Source organism: Eleutherodactylus coqui, chromosome 9 (genome assembly GCF_035609145.1).
Source record: "Eleutherodactylus coqui strain aEleCoq1 chromosome 9, aEleCoq1.hap1, whole genome shotgun sequence".
Taxonomy (NCBI): Eukaryota; Metazoa; Chordata; class Amphibia; order Anura; family Eleutherodactylidae; genus Eleutherodactylus; species Eleutherodactylus coqui.
The window spans coordinates 124,089,286-124,100,249 of record NC_089845.1 but is presented as its reverse complement, the minus strand read 5'-3'; positions in this window follow the sequence as shown (position 1 = coordinate 124,100,249).

Genomic DNA, 10,964 nt, shown 5'->3' with positions numbered 1-10,964 from the left:
AAAGAGGTGTCAGTTTGCAGCATCCGAGGAGTGGGCCCACAGCCAAAGAGATGGCGGAGTAGATAAGGGTTTCTGTCATGGTGGCTCTAACATCTCCTCCCCTGAGGTTAGCTTGTGACCTCTGCAAGTTACTGCTGGGGGGGGTCACAGGAAAATGGTAACTAGCGGTTACCTTAAAGTCCATTGTCACTCGTGACGCCACTGTTCTATCCTCTGTGGTGAATCCTGAAGTTGCAATAAAGTAGTCCACGCACAGAGATAACTTTCTGAACACAACCGGGAACGGTCAATAATGTCCATTTACTTCAACTTGCAATAGAGTAACAGCAAAACAATGACAATTACACTCTTTGAAGGTGGTGTGACAGGGAGGTTCTCTCTGGGAAATTCAGACAATCCACAGTCCCAGTTATCTGTGTGATCCTACTCCCGGCGACTCACTTCTTCTCTTACTCTCTACCAGTCACCACTCACACTTCAGGTGCTTCCCTGCTTTCTCTCTCTCCTTCTCAGTGTTTAGTAGTAGCACCAGCGCATCCTGGGTAAAGCAGTCCTAGGCCAAGCTGATGGGTATCTCTCAGCCTCTTCCATTCTTTCCCACACAGACCAGAAAGTGCTTGCAGACTTAGACTCTCTCTCTAGACTGACTCGCAACAACAACTTCCTGCATTCACCTTGCAAACATATATATGAAACACAGTCACATGACATATAACAAGATACATTTCTCAGACATAACACAGACATTAACCCATTCAGTGCTGAAGAGGTGCAATACACATCAAATGCACACTACATGTAAGACACTGACAATACAATTAGCACGAGACATACACATAACATTATGTAGGGGGCTCCGCTAACTCTGGGCCACTACAAGTCAACATGCTGCGGGCAGGAACAGGCCGGCCCGACCCACCTCCATGACTCAAGAGATCCATTCCGACTTTAAATTTTTAAGTGTGTTTATTCTGAAATGCAATAGTGTTTCCGAATAACCACTACATGTGGCACAGTGCATACCTTTCCTGCCCTGTCATATCCACTTGATATACTGTAAATGTTGATAAACCCCATTTGCCAATTTACATTGACCGCTTTCCCCATTCATTTCTATAGAGAGATAGCCGGGTTTCTTGCTAGGCCCCTTTCTTAACTCTCCTCAATTGAGAGGGGTTATAATTAGTGACTTCAATGGGGAAATTGATCATTGTATATCAGTGAATGAATGTTACAGGACCTTCATTATACCGATAATTGAAAGTCCCATATGTTAGATCCAACCTGTCAGGCATTTATAGCACATTCTATACATATGCTTTAATGTGTAAGATGACAATACCAATTTAAAGTGGTTTTTCACCCAAAATGTAAAAATCGCCATACATCTTGAGCAATCATATTAACTAAAGGTGTCCATCAGATTTCTGTGAGGCTCTGCTATTTTTGATGGCGAAGATAACACTGAACTGAATGGGAACTTTGTCTGTAATACCAAGCGTGGCCACTGCAGTAGGAACGGAGCCATCTACTTCCTACAGAAATAAGCTCAGTGCACAAGTAAACTTACCCAGCGAACAACCAATTGGCAAGGATCCTGGGTGGCAGACCCCTACCCATTTACTATTGGTGGCCTATCCTAAAAATAGGCCTTTGAGCGTTTACATCTGGACAACCCCTTTAACTATAAATTCTCTAATATGTTCTGTATAGGCATGGGAGTGATATTATACTAATTCCCACCACCTGCCCCATTCCAACCCTACATCATTCAGACTACAGCCAAGTATAAATGAGTACTTGGAAATTGATGCAATGGATTTTTGGAAATTATGAGAGTTTTCAAGAATTATATTGCAGTTGTAAGTTGTTATTTAAGATATTCCCTTTACAGGGGGGCAAAAGTGAAAATGAGGCTACATTTTAATAGATAACTTCTTATTTCATAGAATCCAGTGCAATTGATTACAGCCAGGCTTTTTTTCTATCAATCCTCAGACAGGAAGTTATGTTAAAAAGTAATACAGCAAATTGTTTTTTTCTCTCATTTTTATTTTAAGCAACGAGCAATAAAAATGTATCCAAGTTGGTTTTGTACTTGTTTACAATAATCACCAATAAAAAGTATTGTGCAGTAGTGCGTTGACATACGAGTTTAATCTGTTCCGTCACGGAGCTCGTAAGCCAAAAGCCTCCTATGTCAAAAAACTTTTCCCCAATGAAATGAATTGAAACGCTATTAGTGCGTTCCAATTCATTTCAATAGGGAAACTAACTACAAGTAAAAAAAAAAATCAATACTCACTTACCTCCGGCGTTCTGCGATGGTCTGCGGCGCTGCTGCAGGCTGTCGCGTCCTCCTCCACGCTGACAGAGCATTGCTTTCTGGCTGCGGGGCTTGAATGCCCCGCCTCCAGCAAGCTAATGCTCTAATTGGTTAACTCAGCACTGCGTCAGCCAATGAAAGCCAGCGCTGGGTTAACCAATCACAGCCATTCAATGAGGTAATTGAAAACGCCAGCGACAGGTAAGTAGAACTTTGATCAAATTATATACCAAGAACCTTGCATTATTTAATGTGGTTAGAGTATGGATTATAGGTATGTATGCCTCTGATAGTAAATTTATTTTGCGTGCTGTTGCCATTTTTGGCGATAGGTGAGTATAGACACCCCCACTGAGCCTCAGCTTGCGAGTTTTTTTTACTTACAAGTAGGCTCGTAACCCCAGTTTTTGCTCTTAAATCAGAGCAAAAATTCGGAAGAGAGTCTGCTCGCAAGTCAAAAAACTCGCAAGCTGCGGCACTCGCATCCCGAGGTACCACTGTATTTACATTGCAATGTACAGTTCACGGGTGAGCATAGAGCCAATAGCCTTATACGTATTCAATTTCATTATATAAGATTGACCCGGTGTTCGCTATGCGAACATAAAATATTTCAAAAGTTTTGTTGCGAACTTCTAATCTGCTTGGTTAGGTGATTATTTAGAGTGTCACTTTGTATTTGGAGCAGATATCTAATATAAAAAAGCCTACAGGTCTCTCTCTCTCTCTGTTTGTTTGTCTGTCTTTCTCTCTGTCTGTCTCTCTCTGTTTGTCTGTTGCTCTCCCTATTGCTCTTGGTTGAGCAGTGTATGCTGTGTTGCTTAGCAACGCTTCACTCATTCCAGCACATGCCTGAAGTACAGCAGCGCCGCCCGTAGACTTAACATTGTCACCCCCCCCCCCCCCCCCCCCCGCCTGACAGTCCCTGAATGTATTAAACTCACATTTGATGATTTTAAGGCAGCGGTGAGCATGTGTGTCATCTAATGACACCAGCATCATTCACCACCATTACAGCAAAGGGGTCAAAGTGCGGTGCACGGAAAGGCATGTAGTCTTATTTATATTAGATTACCTGAAATTGGTATAACCATCTCACACTTTTATAGCATTTCCATAGGATATGTCATAAAAGTTTGATAGATATGGGTCTCACTTATGTGATTCACACCTGTCTCCAGGTCTGGCCTCCCTGGTCACCGACCCAGCTGTATACAGTAGTCAGAGGTGGTCAGGAGTACATGAACAGCCTAGCAGGCTGTCTCGTACTGTTTCCATAACTCCCATAGAAGTGAATGGGAGTAACAGAAACCATGTAGCACAGTGACCTACACTGCTTCTGCAGTTCCCAAGTTGTAAAAACAGCATAGCTCCCTGTGCTACACTCTTTACATAACTTCCATTCACTTTGATGAGTTTTATAGAAAGACCATAGAATAGCTTCTTCGGCTGTTTCTAAACTCCCAGCTGCTGCATACAGAGAAGTATTGCGATTTTGGCCATGATTAGCCGAGATAGGCTCATTTATGGTTCAAACACTTTTTATTTGATCGTACAATCAATCAATAAGGACAGCTTCATACACAGTCACAGCAAAAAAATTTGAAAAATAATTTTTGTTCATATAACTTTCACTATATGAGTATCGAATCTTCCTTATATAGAACTATATTCAACATCAACAAAATAGTTTGAGGAGGTCCTCGAGAGGAGAGCCTCCCTGTGCAGGTATAAAGTATCAGGACATAGAGTAGCGAAAGCCATCAAGTATTCAAGGTAAAGATAGAGAAAAGTGAAAAGGGAAAAAAAAAGACGACAAGAAGAAAAAAAGGAAAAGAAAGGCTTCTCTGTGTTCGGCAGGTCGGGCCGCCCGCCCTAATTATATCATCTTTTGCTAGTTTCTTACTGGTTTAAGAGTAAATTTCCCCTCTAAGGAGCCAGTCACTAAGGCCGCCTGCAGATGAGCGGGTCGGATCCGGCAGCAAGAATTCTCGCCGCGGGACCCGACCCGAGAGCCTGCAGGGACGAGCGCGTACTCACCTGCGCCTGGCGGCCCCGGCTCCTTCATGTGCCGGCTGCGGCGCAGCTGGCGCATGCGCAGACCGGAGCCGGGTGAGTGCGAGCCCCGCACAAAAATAGGACATGCCGCGGTTTGTTTGCCGCGCGAGATTTCGCGCGGCTAAACCGCGGCCGTCTGCATAGGAGTGCGTATTGTAATGCACTCCTATGCAAACTTTCAGTGGCGGAAATCCCCCGGGAAATCCCGCGGCGGGATTTCCGCCCGTGTGCAGGCGGCCTAAGTCGACTGGAAGAACGTATTGTTAGCCATATCGCCCAGGTTTTATAATACTTTTGAAATCTGTTGTCGTCTGTAGCTATGGTTTCTTCTAGTTGCCTCAGTGTGTCCACAGCTTCCAACCATAGTACTCTGCATGGGGGTGTTATTGATTTCCGTAGCCTCGGGATTACCTGTCTTATGGCTAGAATGAAAAATCTTAGCAATCCTTTTCCTGCACCTGAGATGGAACCCGGGAAAATCGACAGAAGGGCCAACTCAGGGGAGAAGGTGATCCCAGCATGCGTCAGTGCGTTATAAAGTTTATTTACATCTGTCCATAGACTATGGATCAAAGGGCACGACCACCATATGTGAATCAACGTGCCCTCCTCTACTAGGCATCTCCAGCATCTATCTGTTTGCTGTGGATATATCTTGGCTAATTTAGATGGAACGCTATACCGTTGAGGGATCAATTTGTAGTTTGTTTCCTGAAGTTTGTTGGAAATAGATAATTTATGTGTTAAAGTTAATGCCTTTACCCAATCTCCTTCTGATATTGGGTGCCCCAACTCCCTTTCCCAGCGTGATTTAAACCCCACTTTTTCGTTCTTTGTCTCCTCTGCTAGCAAAATGCGGTATGAGCTAGAGATTTCAGCTTTAGGTGGATCAGCTGCCACACACAACTCCTCAAACCTAGTCAAGGGCCTACGCAGTTCTCCCATTGTGCCCAGGGAGTGGACATAACTACAAATTTGGAGGTACTGAAACCATGCTCCCGTCACCGGTCCCCCAGATCCCAAAATACTTTGTAGTGTTTTTATGTTCCCATTCTCCAATAAATCTCTGATACGAGGGGTCATAACCCCCAATTTGGCCAGCAGAGAGCTGTCATCTGTTGGAATTGGTAGCCCGGGATTTCCTGTTAAAGGTGTAAGTTGTCCTGGGCGTGATACTAGACCCTTCTTTTCTGCGAAACCATCCCATATATTCTGAATTTTTGTCATGAGGGGTGATAGATTCAGTTTCTTCCTATTTTCTCCCCCGGGTATCCAAAACATACCTAGCACCTGCCCTGATGAAAAATCCTGTTCCATGGCCACCCACCTTTTGGTACTCCTATTGTGTAGGAGATCCAGGACACACTTGCAAATCGCTGCTTTATGATATAGATCAAAGTTGGGTAAGCCCGTTCCTCCTGTGTCTTTCGTTCTGGATAGTGTTTAGAATTTTAATCGCGGCTTGGACCCCCCCCCAGACAAACTTTTTTATTTCTCTTCTAATAGTAAGCATATACTTTCTAGGGAGCTTAATGGGAATGGTCTGAAACAAATAAAGGAATCTAGGAAGAGAATCCATCTTTAAGACATTGATTCGACCAAACCATGACATCTTAATGGACCGCCACTGTTGTAAATCCTTCTTTAGTTTAGATAGCGCCGGTATATAGTGAAGTTCATATAGCTGATCTGGGTTTGAAGATATAATAATTCCCAAATACTTATTATTGCCGCGCCACTTAAAGGGAAAGGATTTACTTAGCTGGGACACTTCCTCTAGTGGGAGCGTGACATTCAGAATTTCGGATTTATGCGCATTGACCTTAAAATTACTTAATCTACCAAATTGTTCAAATTCTTTGAGTATATTAGGGAGATCAATTCTGGGATTGGTCATATAGATTAAGAGGTCATCTGCAAATAGGGCCAGTTTCTGGAACGAAGTCCCCGTTTTAAATCCTCTAATATCAGGATTATTTCTCAGGGCATTTGCCAGTGATTCCATGACCAGAATGTAAAGTGTAGGTGAGAGAGGGCATCCCTGTCTTGTCCCGTTTCTTATCTGCAGCGGTTGTGACAGGGATCCACTAACCCTCACTCTAGCTGAGGGGTTCCTATAGAGGGCCATAATCCATTCCCTCGCTCGGTCACCCAGACCTACCCTACGTAGCGTCGCTTCCAAGAAGCCCCAGTGGACCCTGTCGAATGCTTTCTCCGCATCAACTGTTAATAAGCTGAGTGAATTTCCCAATTTCCGCGCCCTCAATATGATGGAGAAAGTTCTGAGAGTATTGTCCCGAGCTTCACGGCTTGGCACAAAACCCACCTGATCTCCGTGAATTAGAGATGAAACAAGTGGCTGTAACCGAGTGGCTATAATTTTGGAGAAAATTTTTGTATCCAAATTTAGGAGGGAAATAGGACGATAATTACTGCATTCGAGAGGGTCCTTCCCTGGTTTAGGTAACACCGTAATGATGGCCTGGAGTGCCTGCGGGGGGAAAGGACACCCCCTGGATATGGCGTTGAATGACTTTGTTAGCATAGGGCCCAACAAATCCCCACGCACCCTATAAAATCGTGGGGTAAAACCGTCTGGTCCCGGACTTTTGCCCATTTTCAGGTCTTTAATTACTGCCGCAACCTCTTGGTCCGTAATATCCGCTTCCAATGCCTGCACATCTTCCAGCGGGATACTAGTGGGAGCATTTTCGTTCAGATAAGCTTTCAAGGTTTCGTCTTCGCCATAATGAGTTTCATTTATTTTATTTTTAATGTTATACAGATCCTTATAATATTTTTGGAATTTGTCAAGAATTTCCCCTGTTGAGTGTAACAATCTCCCACCGGGGCAATTAATGGCAAATATGTGTGTTTGGGCAGTTTTAGGGTGAATAGCCTTTGCCAACCATGAGATAGGAATACTCCTTTAAATGAGCCTTTCTATATTCCTCTAGAATTCACACTTCCAGGTGGTAACGTTGTGCTTCAAAATCATCATTTCATAGTATATAGTCAGATATCATTTACATAAACAGTTGGGTAACTTTATAAATACTTTTCTTTAGGCCTCCTGCACACAAACAGGTTGGATTCCACATGCGGGATCCCACAGCGGAATCTGACCCTGTGTCCGGCTGGTGACCCTGCGTACCTGTCCGGAATCTTCATAACCTACACTGCGGATAGTCTGGCAGGCACACATGCGCAGTACAGATTTTGCCGCACCGTCGCTAGGCGATGACGCGGATCCTGTCACTTTTCTGCAATGATGATTGCGGTCAATCAGCTTCCTTTGACTTCAATGGAAGCCGTCCGCACTGAATCCGCCTAAAAATAGAGCAAGCTGCAATTTTTCCTCCGTGAGTGGAAAATCGCAATTGATTTCCGCTCGTGTACAGGGAAAAAAAATTGCTTTTCCATTGCATTCTATGGGCGATATTTGCGGCGGAATCCAGAAGCGGACACCCGCTCCGGATTCCGCAATGCAAATCCACCCGTGCGGGTAGCCTAAATTGTTCAATATTGACTATTTGATGCAGGCTGTGAGTTATAGCCAAAAGCTGTATTCATGGTTCTGCAGGTGGACACTGAAAAGAGACAACCTGGTTATCATGAAATACTATACAGTCTTAAAGGGGTCATGAGATAAAAGCTAAAATCAAGATGATATAAAGAAAAGTCCCAATATAAATAGTGAATAAGTGTAAATGTCTTATTTTAGACCATAAGCAGATCCCAGAAAGCATTACATGGTAATTCAGAAAAAAAATCTCTTTTAAAAGGGATTGTCCTGGACTTTTACCATTGATCACCTATCCTCAGTATAGGTCATCAACAGGTAATCAGCGAAGGTCCACCAATCGGAATTCCCACCAATCAGCTGATTCCGGAGCCTGTTGTCAGTGTGGACAGCGCTGGAAGCAGATAGTGCTGCCCATATTGCAGTGGTCTAGTTTGGTACTGCAGACACAGCTCCCGTGCAGTGATGTTGATGGTCCACACAGACAGCATACCCAGGCATCAGCTGCTCGTGGGGATCCCGAGCAGGGGAACTCTACTGAATAACTATTGATGACCTATCTCAAGGATAGGTCATCAATAGTAAAAGTCCCGGACAACCCCTTTAAAGAAAGATTACAATATCATCTTTTTTTGGGAAACATATCCTTACTGCTTTCTGAAGATGATGCATTTCCTCATCACAAATATAATGTACTGTAAGATAATTCTTACTTTTAGGTAGAAGGTTACAAAGGTTTCTCCAGAGTTTATTGATATAATACAGAACAGTAGTATATAAGAAACCATATCATGGCAAGCGAGGACAACTGGAAAGGGTCTTGAGGATCCACTGCCTACAATTTACGAACCATTATGTAGAAGGGAGCCAAAAGTTGTTACTCCATCATGCTAATCCCTTTTAAATTCTTCAATACCTCCATTCATCTACATTGTATTAAAGTCGTCTGTTCACTTTCTATGGTGAGGATCCTCAGAAAATCCATCCATTATGAACTCACCTTAATGCAGAGGACACCAAGAGATCCTTCCCTGCTTTTTTACAGGTTGCATTTTTTTGCTTCCACTTTTTACCTTTATTGACTCCTTTCATAGACTGCATTTATTTCATAAAATAATACACTTTTGTAAAACAACAAATGTTTTGATTTTATGCAAATTTTGCAACATGTTGAAGGAGAAAGTAGAAGTGGTAGAAGCTAAAAGGGAAGAGAAATTTCCTAACATTGATGGAGCTGCTAGGTAGCAGGCTACCCCAACCCATGGGCCACACAGTAGTGGCAGGGTTTTCATAAAGTGCAGTGCCGGCCTTAGGTTACATAGCATTCTATGCAAAACATTTTTTGGCATTTCCCCATCATAAGAAAAAAAATATATTGTACTGATAAGTAGTTTACCTGTATTCTGCTTGTGGAGAAGGCAGCAAAATAGCAGCATACCCACACCAGAACAGTTTAGTGACTAAATACAGCACCAAAATAACCTCATAGCACAAATACAGCACCAGAATAACCTCATAGCATAAATACAGTACCAGAACCAACCTCATAGCACAAATACAGCACCAGAATAACCTCATAGCATAAATACAGCACCAGAATAACCTCATAGCATAAATACAGTACCAGAACCACCTCATAGCACAAATACAGCACCAGAATAACCTAATAGCATACATACAGTACCAGAACCAACCTCATAGCACAAATAGAGCACCAGAATAACCTTATAGCATGAATACAGCACCAGAACCAACCTCATGGCATAAATACAGCACCAGAATCAAACTCTTAACATAAAAACGGCCTAAATCAACCTTAGTACATAGATACAATACCAGAACCAATCTCATAACAAATACAGTAGCAGAAATCAACAATTGCGTTGTTGGGGCGCTGATGGCCTAACAGCAGTGCCTCTGAATATCAGAAGGGAGGAGGCAGAGCCAAGAAGAGGAGGGTGATTCATGTCACTCCAAAAGACACTGCCACATAGAGGAAGATGATCACCTGGCCAGATGGACCTTAGGGGGTGGGGGTGATTGTCCTAAGCCTACATGTGCCTGGTGATCCCCCTACAAGCTGGCGGACCGCACAGGTTGCATGTAGCTACAGCCATCCATGGTCCAGTGGATGCATGCCAGTGCCCTACATAAATAATGTTCTACAGTAACTTTTGTGAATACATTGCCCAGAAAGTGCCATAAACTACCTATTCACTTCCAACCAGTGTCCACATAGTTTGTCCGCATGGAGCCATAAAGGGGGAAGCCAGTAATCAGCAGCCAGATGGTCCCTGGATATGAATGAGCACGGAGTAGTTTCAAATAAAAAATCTTTCTTTATGATGTACTGTTATTGGTGAGCAATTATCTCACAGTGGAAGATGCCATCTGTCAGCTCCGCAGCGAACATGTAGAGGTATGAGATGTAGAGCCAGACCGTGGACAGAATAGGAGAGTTTACAACGGTGCCGGGTCTGATGGAAGAATCTGTGATCCGTTGGATAAATATAGACACTAGCATTCTCTTAATCCGCACATTAAGACCCTTAGCTTTCCATGAAACATGTTTAAGTGATGTCACCTCCAAAACAATCTGCAGCGAGATCCAGGATGACCAATGACATAACGCACTCCCCCCCCTTATGGGTACACATTGCATAACCAACATTGGAAAATAAACTCACAACTTTTTTGTGCCTAAAACCTTAATTTAAAAAGGGGAGAAGATTTCAAATGCATCATTATAGAAGACAGCAAGAACGGCCACACTATGTACATATACCTTTATAGGTAGTGCAGCCATTGTGTTTGTGTGGCCATACCTCACAATGTTCCCATTACAGCCCTGCCACAATGTCTGAAGCTTCCAGAATAGGTGTTGAAATCATTCTTTAGGAATATCGGCCCATGTGGACAGGAAACGTTTTGTAGTTGGCATAAATTAGATAGAGGTACTGCCATGCTGTGAACAGCTAACAGGAAGGGGTCATCGATTCATGCTGCTTGCAGTAAATGAAATCTGGCTTCATCTGACCAGGTGATGCTCAGTGATCC